Source organism: Oryzias latipes, chromosome 18 (genome assembly GCF_002234675.1).
Source record: "Oryzias latipes chromosome 18, ASM223467v1".
Lineage (NCBI taxonomy): Eukaryota > Metazoa > Chordata > Actinopteri > Beloniformes > Adrianichthyidae > Oryzias > Oryzias latipes.
The window spans coordinates 13,781,767-13,807,162 of NC_019876.2; the positions used below are offsets into that span (position 1 = coordinate 13,781,767).

General features: G+C 38.6%; 1 protein-coding gene across 1 annotated transcript in view; it reads left to right on the forward strand.

The window, feature by feature from the left end:
• The first annotated feature begins 18,492 nt into the window (after positions 1-18,492).
• The window catches only part of LOC105358295 (mucin-17), a 31,963-nt gene continuing 25,059 nt past the window's right edge, over positions 18,493-25,396 (forward strand). The window contains exon 1 of the mRNA XM_023948996.1: positions 18,493-19,246. The gene's annotated coding sequence lies outside the window, so the exon portion shown is untranslated. The remainder of the gene's footprint in view (positions 19,247-25,396) is intronic.

Genomic DNA, 25,396 nt, shown 5'->3' on the forward strand with positions numbered 1-25,396 from the left:
AAAAAGGAAGTACCTGCTGGCTCCAAAAAGCAAAAATGCCATAGAGTTCTATAGAGAAATAAACAGCTTTTACTCAGTCACTCTATTTGTCAGAATCACCATTCTTGCTCTGATACCTTTTTTAACATATTCTTGGTAATCCAAATTTTTTTCAAATGTTTTCTTTATTGCAAGATGTTCAAGTTGTAAACTGACCAATCAGATGCCTCAATAAAGGCACTTGTTGCCCGCTGGCCCCACCCCAAAATTTTAAAACATTTGATTGACGAATTCTCCTGAGGACATTCTAAATTGGTAACAGTAGTTCCCATAGAAACATGGGCTCAGAAAATCTCAAGCCAATCACTGCTCACAGTCGTCGTCTGGCTCCAAATGCTTAAATAAGCTTTATTTCAATGAATACGGAAGTTAGGCATTTTCTATTGGTGATGTCACATTCAGTCCAGTTCTCCTTTACAGTTACTGGATGCCCCATAGACAATGTGAGGTTGATTCCTCAAGAAAAATATCATATTTAAGGACTCAAAACCCCTGTTTTATAGAGCAGGAGTGCTCACTACGTAGATGTGACGGTATATCACGGGACATCAAAGTTAAATACTAATACGTCACTTGATTAACAGACAGAACGGCCAATCGAACATCCTTATGCAAAACAAGGGAAAGGCACTTTTTTGAAATCATTGAAATTTTGCAGCAGCTACTCTCGTATCTTGTTCGCAACAGTAAACTAATTAAAAAACCCTCCAGTTCAGCTGCCATTAGAACTGGTTTGCACTATTAAATGTAATTATTTTGCTGTATTTTTCAATGACAAGGTTCAGGGCATTAAAAAAAGCCATGAACTCCACAACACAAATAACCAGTACCCAATAGCAACCTAGTCACTCTAAGCTGACTCCCTTGATACCTGTAACTGACAAAACTGTCCAAGAGATCATCACCTGTCTTAGTTCATCTACATGTTACCTTGATGTGTTACCCACTAGATTTCTAAAGTCTGTACTGAAAATTTTGTTGCTTAATCTGGAACATTTCCTGGCTCTGCCCCTTACTTGGTTCAAGTCCTATCTAGAAGACAGGAAATATTTTGTTGAAACTGGAAGTTGTGTCTCATACTCAGATCCACTGAGTATGATCACTGACAGCAGGTGAATATGGACCAGTGGATCCACTTAGTTATTGCATCCAACAGATCAGTGCTTGGATGCAAAACAACTTTCTCCAGCTAAACTCGGACAAGACTGAAGTCATCTTTGGTCCACAGAAACAAAGAGAAGGTGTCAGCAGTTACCTTAACTCTCTGTCTCTAAAAGCTTCAAATCAAACCTGGGGGTACTCATGGACTCTAACCTGAACTTTAACAGCTATATCAAGACAGTAACATCAGCAGCATTTTACCATCTAAAGAACATTGCCAAAATCCAAAAACGTAGTGTCAAAGCCAGACCTGGAGATACCTATTCATGCATTTTGTCTACAGTAGGTGAGATTACTGTAACGGCCTGCTCACTGGCCTCCCCAAATGAGCAGTTAAACAGCTTCAGTACATCCAGAACGCTGCTGCTCGAGTCCTGACTAGAAGGAAGGACCATCACATCAGTCCTGTGCTCAGGTCTCTGCACTGGCTTCCTGTAGCTCAAAGAAAAGACTTTAAAGCAGCTCTGCTTGTTTACAGGTCTCTCCATGGCCTTGCACCAAAGTACATCTCTGACATGTTAGCGCCATATGAACCATCTGGGACTCAGAGGACCTCAGTGACCAGCCTCCTGCGGGTGCCCAGAGTCAAGACTAAACAAGGGGAATCAGCGTTTCAATCTTATGCAGCTAAAAGCTGGAACAGTCTCCCTGAGGTTGAGACAGACCTCTACTGTGTTAAGGTTTAAATCTAGACTCAAAACGTTCCCGTTTAGCCGTGTCTATAACTGAAGGGTTCTTATCGACACCTCTTTTCATTTTCTTTTCCCTTTCCTTTCTTTAAAGGTAAATTTTATAATTGCTTATGTATGTTTTTTATCTTTGCACTGTTATTTATTGTGATTTTAATGCATTTTCCTGTTTTGTGAAGCACTTTGAATTAAAAAATAAACTTGCCTTGCCTCTGAAACATATGTCGCTGTGTTTGAATACACTAAGCACATTTTTTTCTCCTTTCTTTCTTCTCCCGGCCAGGTCCCCAGCGGAGGACGACTCCAGCCCGCAGGAGCATTTCTCGAGGCCCGGGGCGTCCCTTATATGTTTCTAATTATGTATCACTGCAATAATAATACTAAGACACATAACAAAGCAATCTCCTCACAAATGTACTCTTATACTGTGCAGTTTTTGAGTTATTAGTATGTAAGCATAGTATTTCTGACTGAAGATTTATTAGCAGTTGTCAACTTTAAAGTTAAAAAAAGTGACTTCTCCAAGCCATGGCTACTATTGTGCTAAACGTCCTGCACTGCCCGCTGGCCTATTGATATAGGCCAGCTATTCTTAAAACTTTCAAAGTAAAATATATCCATATATATGATAATATATCACCTTTGGCACATTGAAGAACAATTCTTTAATTAAATATTAGTTATTTTCTCAGTTCATTTTTCTACAAATCGATTTGTGAGGCACTTCTTGTCACTCCTTGTGGGTGACGTCAACTTAGAGTCAGCCTCGGTATCGTGTCTGCCTCTTGCCCATGAAACGAAATTGTGCAAATAAAAAGGAAAGTGTTTAGACCACCGCTAGCACAGACTCTCCCTGGAAGAGGCTGTTCTCACTGGTCTACGTCACAATGTGAGGACCCAGACATTTTCATGGACTGGGAGGGGCTGGTGTTCAGAATACATACACTAATACACTAAAAAACTCAAAAATTTGATTTTGCATGATATAGACCCTTTGAAGGGACTGTCCGTTTGTCATAGGGTCTTGCACTAAACATGAACCACAGACAGAAAAGAGCTTTTTCTTAAGATTGGAAAAATAATCATTGATTAGGGTTACAGGCAAAGACTGGAAGACCACCTCCATCGGCTTGATGTACATGTGACTTCATCTGCACCCTACACAAAAGGTGGAATGATGTAAATGCGACTTTAAGGTTATTTCATGAGAACTTAACACTATAATACACTTTCAAGCCCAAAAAAGTGGATTTTGCATGATGTAGGCTCTTTAAGACCTTCCTTCTCTCATTAGGAAAAAATGCATTATTTTAAATCTGCCACAGGAGGGAGCCCAAGAATAGATGATAATGAATTCCTTTTTGATTTTGCAAAATAGAAACAGAATAACACAGACAAACTCAGTGGTAATGGTGCTTATTTCAAGTTTATGTTAATGTTGTTGGAGTATGGATTTAGATTTAAACTTATACACTTAAAGTTATAATTAGGGTTTTTGACCACTGGTGGCCGACATTAGCTCAATAAAAAGGCTTTGTGATTTTGTCTGAAAAATGGCATAACCACTACTCAAAATCAATAGTATGAATAGGAATGCTGTCTGTTGAGCTGATTTATAGGGGGAAATTGGTTATGTGTCTGAATTTGATTGTTTTGTCTTTTCCTTTCATTTTACTTCAACTTATTTTTATTTATGCTTAATTCCATGTTTTAGACTGAAGTACATTAATTAAAAAGTAATATTCATGCAAATAAAATTAATTTGTGAATTATATTTTGAGGCCCAGACAAATGTCAGTGTACTCTTTTTAATACAAGATACAATTAATTTAATCTTGGTCTGAAACAGAGATTTATTGTCTTTTTAGTTCCGAACATTTTTTCAATTGTTTAAATGTTAGTTATCTTGTTCAAAGTCTTAACTTACATGCCCAACCCCAACTGAATAGTGAGAAAAAACAAAGGCAAAGTTTCAGGTGTCATATGTGAAGTGATTCATTGTCATGCGGATGTCAGAAGACATCAGACAAGAATGATGCTCTCATTAGCCTGTCTCTGTGGTTAAGTGTGACTTACTGCTAAACCTCTGCCTGTACAAACATAAGCACTGCACCACTTTACACTTGAATTATATCTAATTTAATGCAACGATTGGGAGGGGCATTTGCTCAGAGCGCAGGCTTAGAAATGAGTAAATGGATCAAAATACCACTTTGGGTTTCTTTTTGTGAGGAATTAACATTATAATACACATAAAATCTCAAAATTTGATTTTGCATGATATAGGCCCTTTAAAATGTGTATTAGCTAACTAAAATTTTGCCTAAAAACCATCTAAAAACCAAATAAGACCAGGGTTACCAGGTTTATTTAAATTGAAAATGCCCAAAAAGTTCAAACTTTGAATTTGATTACCTTAAACTAGTAGCTTTTAAAAGTAATTTGCTAGATAATGTCTAGCATGTACTACAACTACGTGTTCGGAAGTTGGTACTTAGTGTAACAAACCCTCACCCTGAGGGTAAAATCTGAATGTTTAAGTGTACTCAGTCTTATGAAGCTTTTATTTAACTTTGTTTAGTACCATGCGGGTTTTATTTTCCTACAGAAAATCAAAGCTTTCATATTTGGGTGACTTGCGCGATCGGAATTTTCAGATGGAATATCTTGCTCATGTGATTCTTACCAGAAATCATGAGTTTTGGTCTGTACGGGCCTAGTCACCTGCACCATCTCTTGGAAGGTGTGCTGAAAACCTGACAGACTACATAGCTGTAAGTTGCAGTTAAACTCTATAAACTCTGGTTATAGTTACTATGTACCAGTAGGTGGCGAAAATTACTTATTTAAGTCAGACGCCGTAAATGCTGTAGCTTCACAACCTCGGACCGTGGCCGACATAAAAAAGAAATGGTCGGACATCAAAATCGAAGCAAAAAAACGTCTAGCGCTCCATCGCCACAGTGTGTCTGCCACAGGTGGGGGAAAGGGGACACCGGAGCTGACCCCTCCTGATGAGAGACTGGCGGTAATTATTGGGGAATCTGTATTAAGTGGAGTGGTGGAGGAGGGGGACACCGACGCGCCAGATGCACCGGGTGACACAGGTAAGAGAAATAATTAAAATGAATGCAGTCAAGTCACATGTATGCAGGCTTCACAATTACAATTTATTAATATAGAACAATTTTATTTTAGTTGCTGGGTGTTCCAGCGGGGCCATTGGTTACGATGCTGCAGCTGAGCATCTGTCTGGACCCAGCGTCTCCACGGCACGCGGCTCTCAACCCTCCAGCAGTGGAGGTGTCCTCACCGATGCAGTCCTTGAAATGCAGAGGGAAGTCATTACTTCATTCAGAGGTGGCCAAGGAGTTGGGCGAAATCAAGACTGCCCTGACTGAAAAAAACTGCACAATGAGGGAATTCTTGAATAAATAATATTTTCCACACCTTTTGCTGTTCTTTACAAGTGACTCATTACTTCCAAACGCTGGCGCACAGCATTTGGCTCAAATGCGTGGGGGATGGGGTTCAGGGTCGGGGCCAACACAGCAATAACTATATTATTTATGAGGATGAATTGCACAACATGCCAATATTGCACAACATATTTCACTTTTCTTTTTGCAAATATGTGTTCATTTGAATTTCTGTTGTAATTTTCGTTTGTTTTTTTTATTTTTGTTTCACTGCTGATTGATCCAACGGGTGTTCATGTAGGCTGTTAATTGTAAGACTTGTTTTGTGAAGTCTTCATGTTATTTCTGAGAGGCAGTATTGTCATTTTCACTTTCACGTGTTTCTTCCATCTGCCGACGGTGTCGCCATTTCTCCTTTCACCCGTTTTTGTGCGCACGCCTGGGTCAGAGCTTGCATGAAGGACCGCACATTTTTCCGTCAAGTTTGCTTTTTATAAATATAAATTATTGCGTAGAGAGTGGCGTACGCCTTCTTTTGTGCGTACGCAACGTTTATAAATGAAGCCCCTGGAAACTGGCCACTCCAGGACCGTGAAATGCTTCTTAAAAAGTCACTCCTTCGTCATCCGGGCAGTGTGTTTGAGATCGTTGTCATGCTGAAAGACCCAGCCGTGCTCTAAAAATGTAATCAGATATTTGAAAACTGGTACGACATTTTGGATTTATCAGTCTATAAATTCTAATATTGTAAACAGGTTAATTTTTTTTTTTTTTTACTGAAAGAATTATAACACTCTGCTTTCAGTTTCATGGCTTGCCACTCCTGTTCACGCACACACACAAACACAACTGTGTTGCCTGGGAAGGCTTGCATGATACAAAGTAGATAGGGTCAAAGAGGAGCTCGACGATGGGAACTAATGCCGTGACCAAAAAGGAAGCTTTGATTCTCGCTCCTGTTTCAAAAGCTGTTTGAGATCCACAAAATTTACACGTTCTTATGTTTGAAGAAAAGCAAGCATGGACTAAAATTATGTCTTTACCAAACAGTAAAATGTGTGTTATGTTCACGTACCTGTGTTGTTGTTCTAACTGTCAACACTGCCGGACGTTTTGTAGGTAGAGCCCGAAAACTGACTTAAAAACTTGGTAGCAATGCATCAACATGAGAGTTTTGAGAGTGGATGCCCGAAACAAGCATATGCATGTGTTTACATAGACTTTTCTTTGGAAGTGGTCACCTTTTCGAGCCGTTTCCAGGCCTGGTGTTAACGTAGCATCAGGTTCATAGCTTTTTTGCCGTAAAAGGGGGATAGTGATGGCTGACAAGGTTTTGGCAGACCCTAAATTATTTGAAATTAGAGTAGGTTGGCAAAGCAGAAAGGAATAAATGAGTAAGCCGTCGATAAAGATAAACTGTTAAGTAATGAAAATGTAAGCATGACAGAGGGAAAAAAAATATTCAAACAAAAGAACTGTGAGGGGATGGAATGATGAACAAAAGAAAACAGAGCCACTTCCTTGTTTCTGTCTGCGTGAGTGAAGGCTTTCCCACAGTTACTTACTGTTAGTGAAAGGATTTACTAGGCATACCTGCAAGTCTTTCTCTACGGCAAAACAAACACTTCTAAGTCTCTGTCTTTCACAGATCACGCAGAACATTGCAAAATTTGCAGTTCTTTTTCAAAAACCAGATTGGCGATCGTAATATTGTTTGACATAGTTTGAGGTCAGTTCTAAATGATTCTTTTTCTGTGGCTAACTTCCGCTTTTGCTTGGAGGGAACTGTACAGAAACAAAAGAGAAAATCAAGGGATGTGACAAACCGATCAGACCAGATTCCCATCAGCCAACGCTGTCTGATCAGGTTGCTGTATAACAAGTCCAGACATTCCATGCTAAAAAAATAAAAAGGTTTCTCCGGTTTGAAAAATGACTTTAAAAAAATAAATAAATCCGTATGCGTTTTTCATTCCGATCCCTTATGCTGGTTACCACACCACTTGTGGTTGTAGACTTCACATGCAAACTCTAAAGGAGCCAAACTTATTTCAGTACATTTTTTTTGAAGAACTTTGGAAGTTTAACCCAGATAAAAAGCTGTACCTCCTATGTGTCTGAGACTGTCATAGACATAGCCCAATTGGAAGCATTTAAAGGGCATGTATACATGGACACCAAAAATGGCCATGTGAATGTGAATGTGTATGGGTGAATGGGGTTATGACTGACAAGTACTTTGGGCCTTTTAAGAAGGTAGTAAAACGCTATATAAGTTTACACTATCAGTGCATTATGGGTAAATGTAAAACATTTTTTAAAGAAACATCACTTTCTGAACCCTCCGTATCCCATTTCAGGGTCGCCAAGCCTGTTCCAGCTACTGTTGGGCAAAGGTGGGGTACACCCTGGCAGGTCACACAAACACACAATCACACCTAAGGACAATTAACCTATCAAGCATGTTTTTGGACTGTTGGCAGGAGTAGTTGGAGAAAACTCACAAATGCACAGAGAGAACATGCAAACTCCATACATCCCTTCCAGGAGCAAGAACGCTAACATTTGTGCCTCCCCTACAGTCCTGTAAAGTAACAAATGATAGAATAAAAAAAAAAAACCTTCAGTTTTCATTTATTTAATCCTCAATTCTTTCAAACATATTTTAAATGAACTTTATATGTTTATCTTCTGTAATTTATTCTTACTTTGGCTCATATCCCAACATGTCTACATAAACTGTTGCACATTTTTGGCTACACCCCTGCTGTTAAAGTGAAGCAATCTTTCATACCTTCTTTTGTATTGGCATTATACTAATGACATTTCACTCACCTCTTTGACACCATGTCAGCTCAGACGGCATTCATTCATAATGTAATAAAACATTTACTTGTAAACTATTAGTGTTAAAATATGAACTAAAGAGTTAGTTTGGAGGCATGCACACCAACAGAAAGCTATAATCAAAATACTAATATGTGAAAATTACTCAAATATTACAAATGAATAGGATTACGGTGAAAAAGCAAAATCCAAGTTTAACACATGTTAAATGGGGTAGAGATTGTTAAAGTACGTAAATGAAAGAAAAGCCACAATATATTCACTGAATAAACTAATGATTATGTAAAAAAATAAAGAAAATCAGAAATTCCTTATACTTAAATTTCCAAATTTACATACAGAACTCCAAATAAAAAAAACAATTTTTGAAAAAACGTGATTTGAATTTGAATGCTTTTCTTAAGGCTTTCAGTGTAAACTATGTCCATTTATATGATAATATATTACCTCTGGCAAATTAAAGAACACATTTTTTATGAAATATGATTTATCTTAACAACTCATTCGCCAACCCGGAAGTAAGATGACTCCATCTCTGAGGCAACGACTTTTGCGCTATGTGGGTGCTGCCCATTTCATGACGTTAACGTAGAATCGGCCTCAGCAGCATGTCTGCGTTTCAAAGTGGGCGTGTGTGCTATCTTGGGGGGCGGTGCCGGCAGTGCAGACTCTTCTTGGAAGGGGCTGTTCTTTACTTATCTACATCGCAATGTGAAAACCCACTCGTTTTCATCCCAGCCCCTCCCAGGGTTGGTTTCTCAAAACTTAGGTTTTAAGAAGAATACTTGGAAAAGCGTGAACGGATCAAAATACCACTTTGTGGCTTTTGTGAGGAATGGACATTATAATACACTGAATAGCTCAAAAAAGTTGGTTTTGCCTGATATAGGCCCGTTAAAAGGTGATATAAAAACACTTTCTCATTGTGTTTCACACTAAACATGAACCACAGACAGAAAGATGGAGCTTTTTCTTAAGATTGGAAAGAATATTATTGATTAGGGTTACAGGTTTTGGGCAAAGACTGGAAGACCACCTGACTTCATCTGCAACCCACACAAAAGGTGGAATGATATGAATTTCTCTAGTAAGTAAATATTCATTTCCAATAAAACAGTTCTATTTTTAGCTTTCCAAAAGAAAATCTCCTCAAAGATCACCCACAGCATATTTTTAAAGCATTTATTTTTATTTTCTTCTTCCTTGACTCGTTTTTTTTCCCTACTGTCACCAAACGTCACTCCGTCAAGGATATCTGCATTCCTAGCTGCAGGGCAGCTGTCACTCAAAGAAATCACGACTTACAAGAAATGAAGCTCTCTTTCAGTACACACACGGTTCACCAGGAGATTATAAAACATAATCTAGGCTTTACAAGGCATTAAGTCTAAGTACGTAGATTATCACACCAGTCAGTATTTTTTTAACTAAACAAATAATGCCAAAAACCCAACAACAACTGAACACACAAAGTTTTTGTTGCTGTTTTTGTTTCTACCAGCAGCTAAATAATAATACAAATGTGAAATATAATTGTTTGTTGTTTGATAAGCCTTTTTTACAACCACAAAGCCAAAGTCAAGCAGAATTCACTACTTTGGTAATATAACCCAAAATTGTAATCACGCAGGTCTTGAGAGGTTGAAGTTTAGATTCTCAAGAAAACACTTTGGGTCTTTATAATTTTCATTATAAAAGGCTCTTCATTTAAAAAAATAATCTTTTAACTACTAAATAAAATGGGGATCCACCCGTCACGTCCTACCGATTTAATGTTCACATCTGTTAGTAACCTATTTTTTAAATATATCTATTGATATTTTTATCTGATATGTTTAATAGTCAGAATGAAAGCATGGAGGTTGGCCACAAGTACATTCCTAACATTCAGGTTTTTGCCACACGCACTGGTATGCAGGAGATTCAAAAGATTTATGGTGACTGTAAGTAAACAAAAATGCAGAAAGTTTCCTTATCAAGAGGCTTTCATAACATCGGGTGAAACTAAGCGCTTTATTCCTGTAAATTATTTATAGTTAAATAGCTAAATTTATTTGATTAAATTTTTATATCTACATGCATTAAACAATTGGAAAGCATTGACATTGTTCTAACAGGAACATGCGCTAAAATGGAAATAATCCTTTCAAATTATTTCATAATCTGGCAACAGAATCTACTTGTGAGAAGAAATGCTCAAAACAACAACACAGGTCTGTCTTCTTGGAAATCTTTAGATGTGATCACATCGCAAAAAAATAAATAAATCCTCATTTTTTAGCTAAACGAACAAGAAATGTTAGATTATGCTTTTGAATAGACGTGACGGTTTGCAGCCAACTCCCAATCGAGGAAGAGCGCTTGCATGCCTTTGTTTCAAGGCTCTCAATAGGTGGAGCTGAAGAGCCAACATCTAAAAGCTCCCTCAAAAAGCATCCAATAGAAATTTAACAGGAAGAATAACATTACTGGATGGCATTATATTACACCTCGTTTCCAATGCTGCACTTATCAAGTTACTGCTTTTCTCATTGTGTTCAAGTAAATAAATAATTTTATCTGTAATCCTTGTGCTTGTGTACTTTAACATTGGGAGTTGGGTCATTTAGACCCACACCCTTTTTTCTTCAATAATTTGTGATCTTCACTGGTGTCCATGGATTACATGAAATCTTTCCACCTTTATCCACCTTTGTCATGGTAGGGAGAACACGTCAATGTAAGGTGATCTAAGATAGCACAAGGGTTAATTAAGTTAATGAAAAAGGATGAAATACGGACCTTCACCGAAAGCTCCAGAGAATGGGGGTGGAGGATCTTATCCAACGGACAGTCCACCGTTTGGTTGCGTCGGGAAAAGGGCGTTAACCACCTTCAAAATAAAAAAAAGAAACATGACTCAAAAGTAAAACGCTCATAAATAACCAAGTGGATGTTTAACAGCGACAGGACTAGAACATGCCAAAGTCACTGGAAATTGTTGAACATTTGCTGCTTATATTCATGTCATGACCAAAAGGACAGCTTTACACTTGATGGATTGAACCATACAAATGGCAATAAAGAAAAATCAGTTATACTCAATTTATGCCAAACAAGATTTCAGCAAGACAAAACTCTTGCAGTAGAATACATTTATTTTCACATACTTAATTTACATCTTAGTTGGCATTAACAAACTTTGATTGGCATAAGGCTCCGTACAATTCCATGAGATAATTTCCATAAACTTTAGGGTAAGAAACCCCGATCGGAGCGCACAGGTGGAAGCCGGGGAGGAGGGTGGGGCGACGAATGCAGCGCTGCGGTAAGAAAGAGAATGAACGGCTGCACACCTGGACTTAAATAGAACGCTGAACAGGTGAGTTAATTAGCTACCGCCCTAGGGGGGAAGAGACTGCAGAGTTTTGGCAGCCTGAAAGGCGAACTCGTTCGCTATTTTGTGTGGGAAACTGGCCTCCTCTATTTGGTTTTGGTTGAAAATCCTTTTTATCGCCATACAGTCATCCTTACCGGGAAGGCCCATTCTTTCAGTCACAGCTAAAAAATGTAGTGTGTTTACATTAACTTAGCATTGAAACAGGCCATCCCCGCAGGACAAATCACATTCATTCGATTAGCAGCACGTACGTTTTTACATTTAAATGTTACATTTGACAAAAGTTTTAGGCTACTTCACTCGAAAACATGCAATTGGATTGTGAATAATGTGACTGTCTGAGTTTGCTTTTATTTCCCCAATTGTTAGTGTGGGTATGTTTTGGATGTTGTCCAAATCTAAGCCTACAAATCACAACAATGAGTTCAGGTTTGAGTTCTTGACTTCAGTGTCTTTTCCCCCCGTATTGAGTGATGTTTTGTGTTACTTAATCCTTTAAACCTTGGTTTCTGTTGAGCTTGTATTCTTCTGAATTCATTCTTCCAGCGTCGTTGACAAAAAAAAAAATCCCTTTTTACGTCATGAAAAAGCCGTTTCCATACTCTCAAGGAAAAAGAAAAATTTTCTCAACCTGCTTGTTCTTGGTCAAGGTCACTGACCAAGAACAGGATGCTGAAGCCTATTCAGAAACTTTTGGGTAAAGGCCAAACAAAATTTACGTTTCAATAACATTTTAAGCTTTTTTGGATAAACTAGAATGACCTTTAGGAATGTAAATCTGCCTCATACCTGGCCATAGCTTAAAGATGAAGGAAAGAAAAACTGGCACAAGCCATCCTGCACCACTTTTAAAGTCAAAAGTGGGTGTGGATCACTAATTCTGGGAACAGAATATGTGATCCACACCCACCGTCTTCCCCCAAAAGAAGCAGATTGGTGACATTTTTCACATTAATGCTGTTTCTTGTAGATTGTAGTTAGTTCACAGCTGAACTTTCTTTTGATTATTTCCAATGAACTGTTCTGCTGATGTCACTGATGGACAAGATAAGAGTCAAGACAAGCACGAAAATCTGTCTTCACATTTGTGGTGGTTTGTCTGGTTCCGTGGAATCTAAATCTCTGCATATGTGCTCTAATGATACTCTGATACTGGAAGGTTGTGTCTTCAAACCCAGGCCGAGTCTACCAAAGACTTTAAAAACATGGGACCCAATGCCTCCCTGCTTGACACTCAGCATTGGGGGGTTAAATCCACCAAATCGTTCCCAAGCAAGCACAGCTTTGTCTGCAGCTCACCGCTTCCCCAGGGGATGGGTCAAATAAGGAGAACAAATTTTGCACACCAAGGTGTGTGACAGATAGTGGAACTTTAATCTTTTAAAAAAAATTGTTTGTTTCTTCCTATATATTGTAATGGCAAGTTTGTACATATGGCTCATTGATAGTGTTTAACTAGGTTTGTGGTTTTTAAGGTTTGTAAATTAATCCTTGTACACAATAAAGGATTTTTTTTTACATTAAACGTGTCTTTTAGTTATTTGATCAAGAATATTAACATTTAATCATGTGTTCAGTTGAATTGTACATTGCAAATTCTGTGGGTCGGATGCAGTTCTTACACCAATACCGACATTACTAGATAGGAAAGGCAGCTTGATTAATTTAAACAAGATAATGACTAGGAGTTATCAGCTTGTTGAAACATTTGGTATTTTTAGTTTGCAAAGGTTTAAAATTTTTTTTACAGTAAGTTAAAAACCTGGCTAACTTGTATATCTAGAAACTGGCGACACGGACAAGAAAAAGAAAAGCTACAGACGTGTTATCTGACCCAGATATACTTTTGTAGACTCTGTTTGATTTTTGTAGGGAAGGTTGACAACTGTTCAATCTTTAATTGGTTTACTTTGGTTTGATTCTGCAGGTGTGAGAGCAAACCAAATCACATAAAAAACATCACCCAGTACAATTGCTTAGAAATGACCACTGACGGGAGAAAAATGCCACAACTTAGTCGTGACCCTGTAAAATACTTTGCTTTGATATATTGACAAATATTAATAAGTACTCGCAGCTGCTTACCAATCATGTTACCTTTGAATCATGCATCACGTAGGTATTTTTTTCCTACTTGTATTGTCAGTATCACATTTCTTTGTTTCTGTGAAGTTGGTGGCTGGTAATTCTGACTCTTTCAGTATCAGATTAACAAACATTTGAACCCAATTTATTTGCCAACTGCTGACTGTGTTACATATTTCAGGATTCTTTCCACAAACATAGCAGCTACATACAGGGTCAAGGAGGAAAGTAAAATGTAAAACACCAAGGTACAGACAGCCTATAACGAGTGACAGTACCTTGGTTGATGTACGCTGTCCCACACATCACACATAAACTGGTCTAACGCCTGTACTTCTCGTCATAATTGTTGCCGATTAGTAGTTTTTGCTCAGCTGTGGTACCTCCTATACATTCTGCCTCTGACTTTTGGGTCTTTGGTGCCAAAGTGTGTTGAACCACTGCCCTTACTTCCAGCCTGGCTCATGGTGTGTCCTGTTTAGATATTTTACCAGTTTTTCAGATCTGACCTGTGTTAGTTTTGCCCTGGACCTGGTTAATTGCACTTCTTACCAGAACACAACTTCTGTGTTGGATTTGCTGTGGATGGTTTGTTCCTGATCCTCACTGGATCAGAAACAAACCATCCACAGGAGCTACAGGACCCTGTCTGGAGCTACAGAAGTTCCTCAATTCCATTGTTGAGACTGCCATTTGTTGATAGGAAGACTCTCTTGCCATTTCCCCAACTCAACTTTATGCTTTATTTACCAGATCCATTAAAACCTTTTTGTCTTTGATCATTTCATAATTTGGAGTTTCAGACAAACGTAACACTGCCAAGGACAAAAATTTAAAAATTTTTTGTCCTTGGCACAAAAGTCCTTTCAGTTTTAGAAGCATTTTAATTATTTTGAAGTCCTTAAGCTCCATAATTTATTCATTTTTTTCCATCGTAAGCCCAATTTTGAGACACTTTTTCAATGGCATAACACCAACCATTTTTGCATTTAGAGCAAAGCATGAAATACTGAACTTTTAAAAACCACCGAAGAACAAACATGAGCTCAGGTGAGCCCTGTTCATTGTGGCATAGCTACAGTCTCAACTTTTCTGCACCTTTATGTCCTATGCTAGTTTACTTTAACTCTTTGGCTCACTGGTGAGTTCATGTCCTTTCACAATGTAGTGAACCTTACCATGATTCGTTTTTTCAGCACCAAAGTTCTGATGAGTTATCAGACTATCAGAGGAAGTGCAGACTAGAAGGCTGCATTGGGATTGGGTCCCGCGGGACCCTACCAAATCTCGCAGGCGGTTTGAATTTTGGTGCGGGCGGCTAAATAAAAACACAGCGGGATATAGGGAGGTTGCCTTGCGACATGATGGAGAAGATGTCAATAGATCAGTGTTTTTCAACCTTTTTTGAGCCACGGCACACTTTAACCTTAAAAAAAATCCCGCGGCACACCAGCATCCAAAAAAAAAAAAAAAAAAAAAAAGACAAACTCATAGTCTGTATTGATCTACAGCCCCTCCACAATCTCACATGCATGTTTGTGATCATTGTTGCAGAAAAAGCTGGAAGTTGCAGTTGTTTTTTTCTAAAAGATGCAATAAAAGTTAAGTTAGAAGATTTAAAAACAGTTTGATGTGTGTTCGTTGGTTTCAAGACGTTTAACAACAGATCTCCTTGTGCGCTTTCACTCTCACAACCCAATGCATCATGGGAGATGTAGTGCATAAAACGGCCGGAGATCGGTTTTCGGAGCTTCATTGTTTTGTTCACTTGTTCCACGGTCTGATACCGGATTCTGTGGAAAGCTACACCGCTAAAGACGAGCTTTAGATGGTATTTTTGTTAGAACTGAGCGACTTTACGAGCAGAATCAGAACAAGGAAGTGAAGACTTTAAGCACTTCTGATTGGTCAGACCGATGACATGTGATTAACCCCCCCAAGAATGATTGGTGGAGACAGTTAAAGGGACGGGACGTTTCCAAAATACAGCCGAAGGTCCAGCTGAATCGCGGTACGTCATTCTTATCAAAATGTCTTTAATAAAATAAAATAAACGCAAAGAAAAAGTATTTTACGATCTTTTATATTCCTAACTCCTCAGTGTTTTATCAGGGCCTGTTTGGATGAACAGAGAGCTGAAATCCTGGAGATGGTAAATGTCATGATCAGTTAATGAGGGCAATTTCCCACGGCACACTTGACCATCTCCCACGGCACACTAGTGTGCCGCGGCACACTGGTTGAAAAACACTGCAATAGATGATGTAGAAAAGAACCTCAAACGAGGCATTTACAGCAGCGGTCCAACCCCCTGTCATTTGGTACCGGGCCGCACAGAAAAATAAAATAACTTACTTTACTTCCATTTTAGTGATTTTGGAATCTGAATGATGTTTTATTTTGAAAAATTGCCTGTTTCTCTGTTACATGCGTTTATGTTCCTCTTGACGCAGGCCAATTTGCTTGTCTCGGTCACGTGATAGGATACCGCTAAAATAAAACCCAGGAACTAGCAAAATGAATAAAAAACAAAAATCTGGAAAGTTTCTTTGCCAAGGGGAAAAGGCCCAGCCAGGACACAGATGAGGAGCCTTCGAATTCCAAAAAAAGAAAGCTACATTTAATAGGAAGTATCAGGAGTCCTAGTTAAAATACGTATTTATCCCAACGGGAGATTCCCTCGAACCATTCAGCATTGTGGTGAGTTGGATTTTCCATGCACTTATTTTGAAGGCATGTTTAAATGTTATCATAGCGATTAGCGACCAGAGTGTCACCGGCAGAGAGGACGTTGCTCATGTCATAATTCGTGTTCATTGTTATGTTTAGAAAATACCACAGTTTTCATGCAGGCCATATCAAATTATTTTGTTGTACTGTAGTGTCGGTCACGTGCACGTTTGGTCTGCTGTCGGAGTTCAACAGGCTGAGGAAATCAGGTCAAATAGGGTTGAGCACGGGTGTTTCATTTTGCCTTTCTTCCTTTTGAGATTACTTCTTTTTAGCACCAATAGTGTGGGAAGGGGATAGGATGACGACACCTGTGCGATGTACAATGTTTTACGTGTCAAAATAAAAGCACAGCGTACGTCTTTTCACGTCTCTGCCTCTATTTGCTGCAGCGTGTGTCCGCCACAGATAATATCCCGCTCCGTGAGAAACCGGTCCGTGCAGTAATAAAGGTTGGGGACCGCTGATTAACAGCACAAAAGCTAAGCAGGAAAGTCTGACATTTGGAGAAGTTTCTCAATTGTTTTTTTTAAACATACAGGCAAGGGAAATGAAACAAACAACCCCATGAATCTCTTTAATAATATCAATACATATGTGTTTTTTCATCCTGCGGGACGGGAGAAGACACAAAATCAATGCATCTCTATTATTGTGTGGGAATACAATCTCAGAGTTTTGCGGGCGGGAGTGGACATACATATTGCGGGTGTGGGCGGGAGTTTAACGCATACGTTGTGGGAGCGGGCAGTAATGGTCAGAAATTCGGCGGGCGGGAGCGGGATGAAGAAAGTAGTCCCGTGCAGGGCTCTAGTGCAGACTACATAGCTTAGCATGAAAGGCATACCCACACAGGATGGCGCGCAACTTATAAAATAGGTGAGTTTGCTTATATCCACAACAGTTTTTTTTATTATAGACATGTTCACAGCTAATCACTGCCTCTGCCAGCTGTTTATCAAAAGAAAGTTTCTTCAAATATTTGACCAATCATACAATAATGTCTCATAATGCTGTTAGTTTGGTTGAGTTGGGAACAGTGAAACTACACATGAGACTGTGAAATAAAGTTGACTAACTGCCCCAGCCAGCAAGGCTAAGTGGGCCCTAGATGGTTAAAATGTAGGCAGAAAATGTGGGCCCTAGATGGTTAAAATGTAGGCAGAAAATGTGGGCCCTAGATGGGTTTGTCCACAGTTTCCGTGGTGGCCCCACCTGGGTTTGCCCATATTGGCTTAAGTGGACACTCAGTGGGCTGGCTCACTACGCTAGGCAGCCGCCAGGTGGACAACTGAGCTGTCCACCAGGTGGCCTAGCATCCCCGCGGTGCTAGCCGGCAGTCTGGATGGAGTGCCCTCTTAAGCCAATGTGGGCAAACACAGGTGGGGCCAACATGGAAACTGCGAACAAACTCATCTGGGGCCCACATTGTCACCATCTGGGGCCACTTGGTCTTGCTGACTGTGATGTGAGAGACATTTAACTTATTATAGAGTAAGATTTTGTCTACCAAAGCACCAGTGTAACCATGTGTGACCAAATTCCTTCCAGGGCGAAACAAAATTTATTTTCTTGTTAAGTATGTTTTGTTTGGCAAAACGAGGGACCTTATAGCATCTCCAGTGTGGCTCAGGTGAATGTGATAGTGTGTTGTGATTTTTTTAGTGTAGTGTGACTGCGGAAAACTTTTCCAGAGAACAAAATAAAACACCAAAAAAAAAATCAATACAAAAAAATTCAGTGGGATAACTGCCATGTATTTTAAATGGGAAAAATACAGAATCACAGAAAAATCAACCTTAAAGAGGTCTTGAAAAGTGAAATTTCTGGTAGGACAAGTGCATGATGTCTCCTCTTCTTCCCCTTTCGGCTTCTCCCATCAGGGGTCGCCACAGCGAACAAGTCGCATGGTAAACTTTGCAATGTTTTACGCCGGATGCCCTTCCTGACGCAACATTCTCAAACCGGGCTTGGGACCGGCACAGAGGTAGAGAAGGGAACAGGGAGCAGCCCGGAGTCGAACCCTGGTTTCACGGACGGAAGGCGCCGCAAACCAGCACGAGCTAAACCGGCTCCCAGGACAAGTGCATGATGTACAGATTATAAATGTTTTGTAATCCATTGTTGTACACATTTGTGTACACATGTAAGTACCAAAAAGGATCAGGCTTTTCCACAAAATTCTCATGTTGAATAACTCTGCTCCTATCCAAGCAGCTTGTAACAGTTTGACGTTACAGAGGGTTAATTATCTCAGGAAAAAACAAACAAACAACCAACAGGTACTTTAAAAATGTTTTGTTAAAAATGGTTCCATGGCAGAGAAAGGTAACCTGGCCCGTTTATTTTTTTTAAGTTGAAGACATTTGGCTTTTTTCCCACCAAAGACTTTCATAATTCTTAATTCTAAAGAAAAAAAGAAAAAGATTTTCAAAAGACCTACTTCTACTGTAAATGTCTAGAAAAGACACAGTTGTTTTACTGTATTGAGAAAATCTGAAATTGTATTATGCTTTGTCGTGTGTAGCAACCCTGCAAGAAACAAACATTTAAGGTTTCGAATTGTCACAATTCTACAACTCGACTAGGTAGCTAGAAGGACTGGTTTGTTCACTTCAGAGAATGGAATCCCAACAATACTTATACTGTATTTTTGCATGAAGCATGAAGATGACTGATTGGGGTTTCATGTTTTTTTTTGGTTTTGTTGTCTTTAGCCTGATTCCTTTAAAGCCTCCAACACTCAGAGTCACGTCACATTTCTCTGATACTTAGCTATTATAAAAGACTCATCAAAGCATCACAGAAATAGTTGAAGAGCAGAAGGATAATGTTCAAGTCATCTCTTAAGTTCTATTACCTGGATTTAAGTTTCTTTTGAGGAACTCATCCTATTTGTAAGTGGATCTTTTATACTTTGACTTCATTCATGGTTGATATGTTGCTCAAAGGGATTTTTGATCCTTTGGGTTAAAAAGAGTGCAAAAATATAAATAACTGGTAATGTCAATTCATGTATTCAGTCAAATAAAAAACATTGATAAAGGTGTAGAAATCTCCCTTCATTTTAACAGGTTAAACCCTGATTTACTCATTTTCTGAATATAAAAATGCTGATTAAATAGCTTTTTTAACATTTACTTCAAGGTTTGTGCTTAAAGGAGCATTAAAAAAATAAAAACATTTTGACAAATGATAAAAACCATTCTTAAACAGTTGGTGAGACTATCTCTACAATTGTACTTGTGCAATAGAAAATATTCAAATATTCTACCTGTACGCTCAAAGTAAAGCATAAAGATATTCAAATTTCTAAACTTTGTTAAACAACATAGGAAATAAGACACAATGTCAATTGCAAAGTCAACTAAACCATCTGGACTGAGACAAATATTTCTCAAATATGACAACAAACGGACTATCAGCTGACTGAAGATGAAAGTCTGCTGGATATTTGAATTGATAAGACAATTCATAACACACAAAAACTCATTTACACTCTATAGAGTCTTTGAGGTAATGTCTAGAATAAAACAATATAAAAAAAACAAAAACAAGTCTTGGCGATACACAATGTGATGAGACAGGATGACAAGGAAACTAACACTGCCAACAGTGTCAGAGGTGGTGGAAAGAGTTTTTGAGTGGAGCCGTGGAAGGCAAGCAATGCATTACCCTTGTATTATAGCATGACATGAGATGAGAGGGTTTTTGTGAGTAAAAACTTAGAAAAGAACACACTTTAAAGACTTTACATTCACTCCACTGGCTGTGTATCAATTTTTGGAAAAATTTAACCTATAGTCCTCACCTATAAAACCTGCTGTCTCCTTTCTGTCCCCCTGAGCTTTAAGGTCAACTCATCCAATTTGCCAGTAAATTCAAAAATCCATGAAAAAAACTCTGAGGATCTATTATTTTTAAGTTTTTGGAACAATCTTCTGTGCATTTTAATTTAGGTTATTTTTAAAAGCAGCTTTCAATTGTCTGGTCTTTAGTTCTTTTTTTCCCCAATCCTGGTCTTTAGGACACACCATCCTGCATACTTATCCAAAACCTGGTTTTATTTATTGTAATTTTTTGTGTCTCTATAAAGGATGATGATTAGCTGAATGTTATGTGTGAGTAGAAACACATTAGACACTACAAAACGGTGTGCCCTAACGGCCGGAGTTAAATAACTTTTTAGCTTGGATTTTAAATTTAGCACCTTCTTCACTTGTGTTTTCCTGTATTTTAACCAATACTTAGACATTTTAGTTATATAAAAAAATGAATATTTGCTTCATTCTAATACATTTAAACTCTTTGATGCGCAACATATCCACACTCCCTCTAATGTGCAACATGGGTCTAAAATGACCCACATTAATTTTCTATGTAAATTTATGATGGCTGAGTTTTTATTTTGTTGTATCTTTTGAAATATATATTTTTTGCTGTTGAATATTCCAAGTATTCTTTACATGTCTTTTTTTTATTAACCCAGAATAAGAGTTACATTTTTCCTTTCATACTTTATAAATAAGAATGTTTTTTTACAACAAATTTACATACACGACACAGTCAGTCATTCAAGTGTGATTTTAATCAAATTACTTAATACTGTAACACTTACATTTGTTTTAAAGTAATATTTTTGCAATGAGTTGGGCCAAACTTTAATGTCTTTAATTGAAACATGGTCATTTTCCTTTTTTTAACACATACCTCTGATAACATAACATGTATAACAATCTGAACTCTTTCAGTATCTTAACAACTTTAAACTGGTATGGGACATCCGTGTACACAAATTGCAACCTTCGTTTTTACATGCCACAAATTATAATGTGATATTTGTGCTCAGCACACAGATCTGGTGCAGTGAGAACACCAGCTTTTGACTTTTCTGTCTTTGGAAACTGGGCAGATCGCACACTTCTTCCTCTTCCTTTGGCCCTCCTGTTTGATCCTGTTTGATGCTATCTTCAGGCTGGATAGTGGCTCTGTTTGTTTTTTAAACCCACATTTTCCCATTGCCTGAAAATAATAGTAATAATAATAATAATAACAGATTGGATTTATCTGCAGTTTTCCAGACGCTCAAAGTTCTTACAATGTGTCCATTATTGATTCACTCTTCATTCATGTAACTACTGTTTTAGTCACAGCTGCCCTCGGGCAGACTGACATAGGTGTAGCTGCCAATTGGCGCCTACGGTCCCTCTGGCCATCACCGGAACATTCATGCACATTCACACATCAGTGGAGCCGCACTGGAGGCAGGGAGGGTGAAGTGTCTTGCCCAAGGACACAACGACAGTTGACTGGGGGGAGCAGGGATCGAACCGCTGATCCTCCGATCATTGGCTGACTTGCTCAACCACCTGAGCCACTCCCACCCAAACATGCTTTTGGTGTTGGGGTGTGCCCTCAATGCGCCTCTTCATATGTGGCATGACAGGCTCTTTGCCAGTTCCTTGATAAAAAGCCAGTGTGCATTGATGACACCACCCAAATAGCCAGGGTGTTGAGCAGTGAAGGCATTTAGGGTGGCAACATCCAGTATATTGTACCAAAGAACCATGGACCTCCTCCGTGTTCTTCACTGACATGAATAGTTTCTAACCATTTGATCCATTGTGTCCACACCTCATTTTGATTTCTCATAGTACTGGATCACTTCTGGTTTCTTCTTCTGCCTGTTGTCATCCACCGCTTTGTTATCATGTATGGTGCTCAAGAGGCACAAAAAACAAGATATTTTGACTATATATGGAGGAATAAATGTAAATTATTTCAAAGTTATGTTGTATAAATACTGAGCCATGTGAGAAATAACATAGAAAATGAATGTGGCTCATTTTGGACCCATGTTGCGCATTAAAGGGGTAGTGATACAAAAAAACAGTTTTTCATCAAAAAGTAAGAAATGAAAAAATAAGAAAATCATGTGTGATGGTCTAAAACAAGTTAATTGAGGAATACCTTGACTGTTTGACAACATTAATTTGTTGCAAAGATATCAAAAATAAAAACTCAGCCGGGTCACTTTAGACCTATGTTGCGCATCAAAGGGTTAAGAGAAGCATCATTTTAATTGAACAACTGCTGAATGGCTTGCTAGTCTTGGGCTTCACCTCTACTGTTGGTTAGTTTAGTATAGGCTTGGTGTCTGCCTGAGGTAATGGGGAAATAACAGTTCTCTCAATGGGATTGTCACCTTACTTATAACTCTTACCATTCAACTCATAATGATTGAGCATAGATGCCCGTGTTTATACATGGCTGTATAAACTTTTTTTTGGTTTATCTTTTGCCAAAAAGAAAAATACAGAAGGGATGGCGGAGGCTTAAAAAAAAGAATCTAACACTAAATGCAAATTATATGCCTTTTTTAATGGCCAGTGTGGTCAAGTACATTGCTGTTAGCTAGCATAATAATACAGTCGGTGCTTCTTGAAGGCACAATCTAGGTCATTCTGGCAGCAACTCCTATTTTACTTAAGAAAATAATCAGACATGCCTCTGCATGGCATTTTACACTAAAGCAAACTAACGCATTTGGTTATTCTGTTGGGTGGAACTAGCCACTTGTTTTCTTAGCATGCCACTCCTGTCCAGCTATACAAGAATATAGATAAAGGTTTATAGTCTCCTCAAATACAAAAGAGAAGATTTATGCTTATCTTGGTAAAAGATTTTAGCCAGAAATATGAAGTCACTGCTTCATAACTAGAAACCAACATTTAGAGTAAGATTCTTTTTTTGTTTTTAACAGTGCAAGTGTAAATACTGGTGGCTCTCTTATACATATTGAACATTGTAGCTAAATTTAAGCTTAAAATTTGTGTCTTATGCTATACCAGAATTTGCAGGATAGATCAAGCAAATCTTACGTGGGAAGAAAGAAAAACAAACACACGCACACAAAAACCTGTAAAACAAGCAAAGGAACCAACACTGTTTTCAGTGCAATGCAGTGATAGTGAAGAGTTCACAGATCAGGGGCCTGTTTCAGAAAGGAGGTTAAGTGTAAACTCTGAGTGCGTTAACCCTGGAATCAGGGAAACCCTGGGTTTTCCGTTTCAGAATGGGAGGTTTGTTAAACAGGAGAAAGCAGAGTAAGTCAAACCCGTTTCTAAAAGAGAGGTAACTTATACTCGGAGTCAGTGTCCATGGTTACTTATGCTGTGAACCTAACCTGGTCGGGAGCAGGTTTTATTCTCTAAACTCAAGGTTTCTGCCGGTCCCCTCCCCTTTTTAAAGACGAAGTGGTATTTTTCGCTTTAACCTTCATTGCCCAAATTTCCGTCACACAGACAGAGACGGTCTAAATGACAAGAATGGCTTGTTCTTTTTTGGAGGACCCAATAGACGAGGAGGCTGCATTAATTCGTAGAGAATTATATTTACCTCGTACGAGGATTTTGAGAAGACACAATATTTTGTCATTTCCCCATACGTTTTTGTTTGAGCGTTACCGTTTTTCGTTGCAGTCAATTACATATACAAAATGAAAACAACATTAGGTCTTGCTATGTAGATGTTTCATATGTCAAATATTGTCAACAAAGCCTACATCCATGACATGCTCATATTTGACCTGATTGAATTATGTTTTTATACTTCATTTTTAGCTGCTGCCATGTTCTTTTAATTCCTGCAGGATTGCATCTACATGAAAATGAAATCAGGGACATTGAATTAGATTAATGTCACAATTAATTTTTGGAAACACAATTTGCTAGCACTGCTTACTTTCTTAATCCCATATAAACCTATACCACTTGACCAATACAATGGTAGTGTTGCAGTGTGTGTGTGGTGAGCGGGGTGCGAGTGCAGGTGCAGATGGGGGGGGGGGGGGGTGAGCACGGTCGGAAAGTCGAGAGAAAAGAAAGGAGAAGTCTTCGCGCAGCGAAAGGTTCAACAGTAGACAAAAGTTCACTTTGAAAAACACAATTGCATGTATTAATATTAAACTGACCAACGTTTGCAAGAGGGGGAGGTTAACAAAAAAGTCCTCTAAACATTATCAACATTAAATGCATTTTCCCCCCAGATTGGTTCTGTACACTATGCAGCATTTCATGCATTTACACCAGGAATAACACTTCAAACGTACACCTAAATATCGCCATTTTTTATTTCACTCCTTACGCTATTTAAAAAGTTATTACAGTCAATATTTTATAACAATGATTTAAATGCAAACTTAGGCATTAACTTGAGCAGCTATGTTTTCCACGCTAACTGTCTCTGTTTTGCAGATGCAGCGGTGTTGCTTTTCTTCTGGAATATGTGCTCATATTCACTGTAACTCTGCAGCAGCACGTCAAGTTCAGCTGGCGAAAAATACGCAGACCTCTTTTTTTCACGGTTGCCATGGTGACTCGTGATATCTGCGCTCCATTGATAATGGCTTCTTATAGTCGCGGTGCGCACGCTAAACTCCGAATCAGTCCACTCAGAGTTGATTGACCCAACTCGGATCAGCTTATCTGAAACAGAAAACTCAGAGTTGTTAATCTCCCGATTGACCAACTCAGAGTTCAAGTTCAACCTCAGAGTTGGTTGAACCTCCTTTCTGAAACAGGCCCCAGAACACACTGACACTGTGGACTAAAACAGCAACACTTAAATACTGCACAAACAAATCAAGTCAAGTGCTAGCAGCTGTGCGCTGCTCCATAGAGAGCCACAAATGAGTGGGCGGTAACATCCAGGAGAAGAAACAGCCAACCTGCACAGAAAACAAAAGAGCGATGACACAAAAAACTAAACTGACAGGCTGTCTCATACTGTTTATATGAGTATGTGTGCACACAATGAGAGTGTCTCAACAAAATGCAAACATACAAGTTTTGTCAATTTAATAAGTGCAGAGAAGGTTTCACATCTTATAGCGAAAAGGCTGAAAACAAAAGTCACAGTAATAGATAACACAGGAACAATAGGTATATTTTAAAATCACTTATATCATTTTTTTAAAATAGGACTGGTCCAACATTTTTTGACAAACTTTTTTAACATACATGAGTATAAGACCACATCAGCCCAAA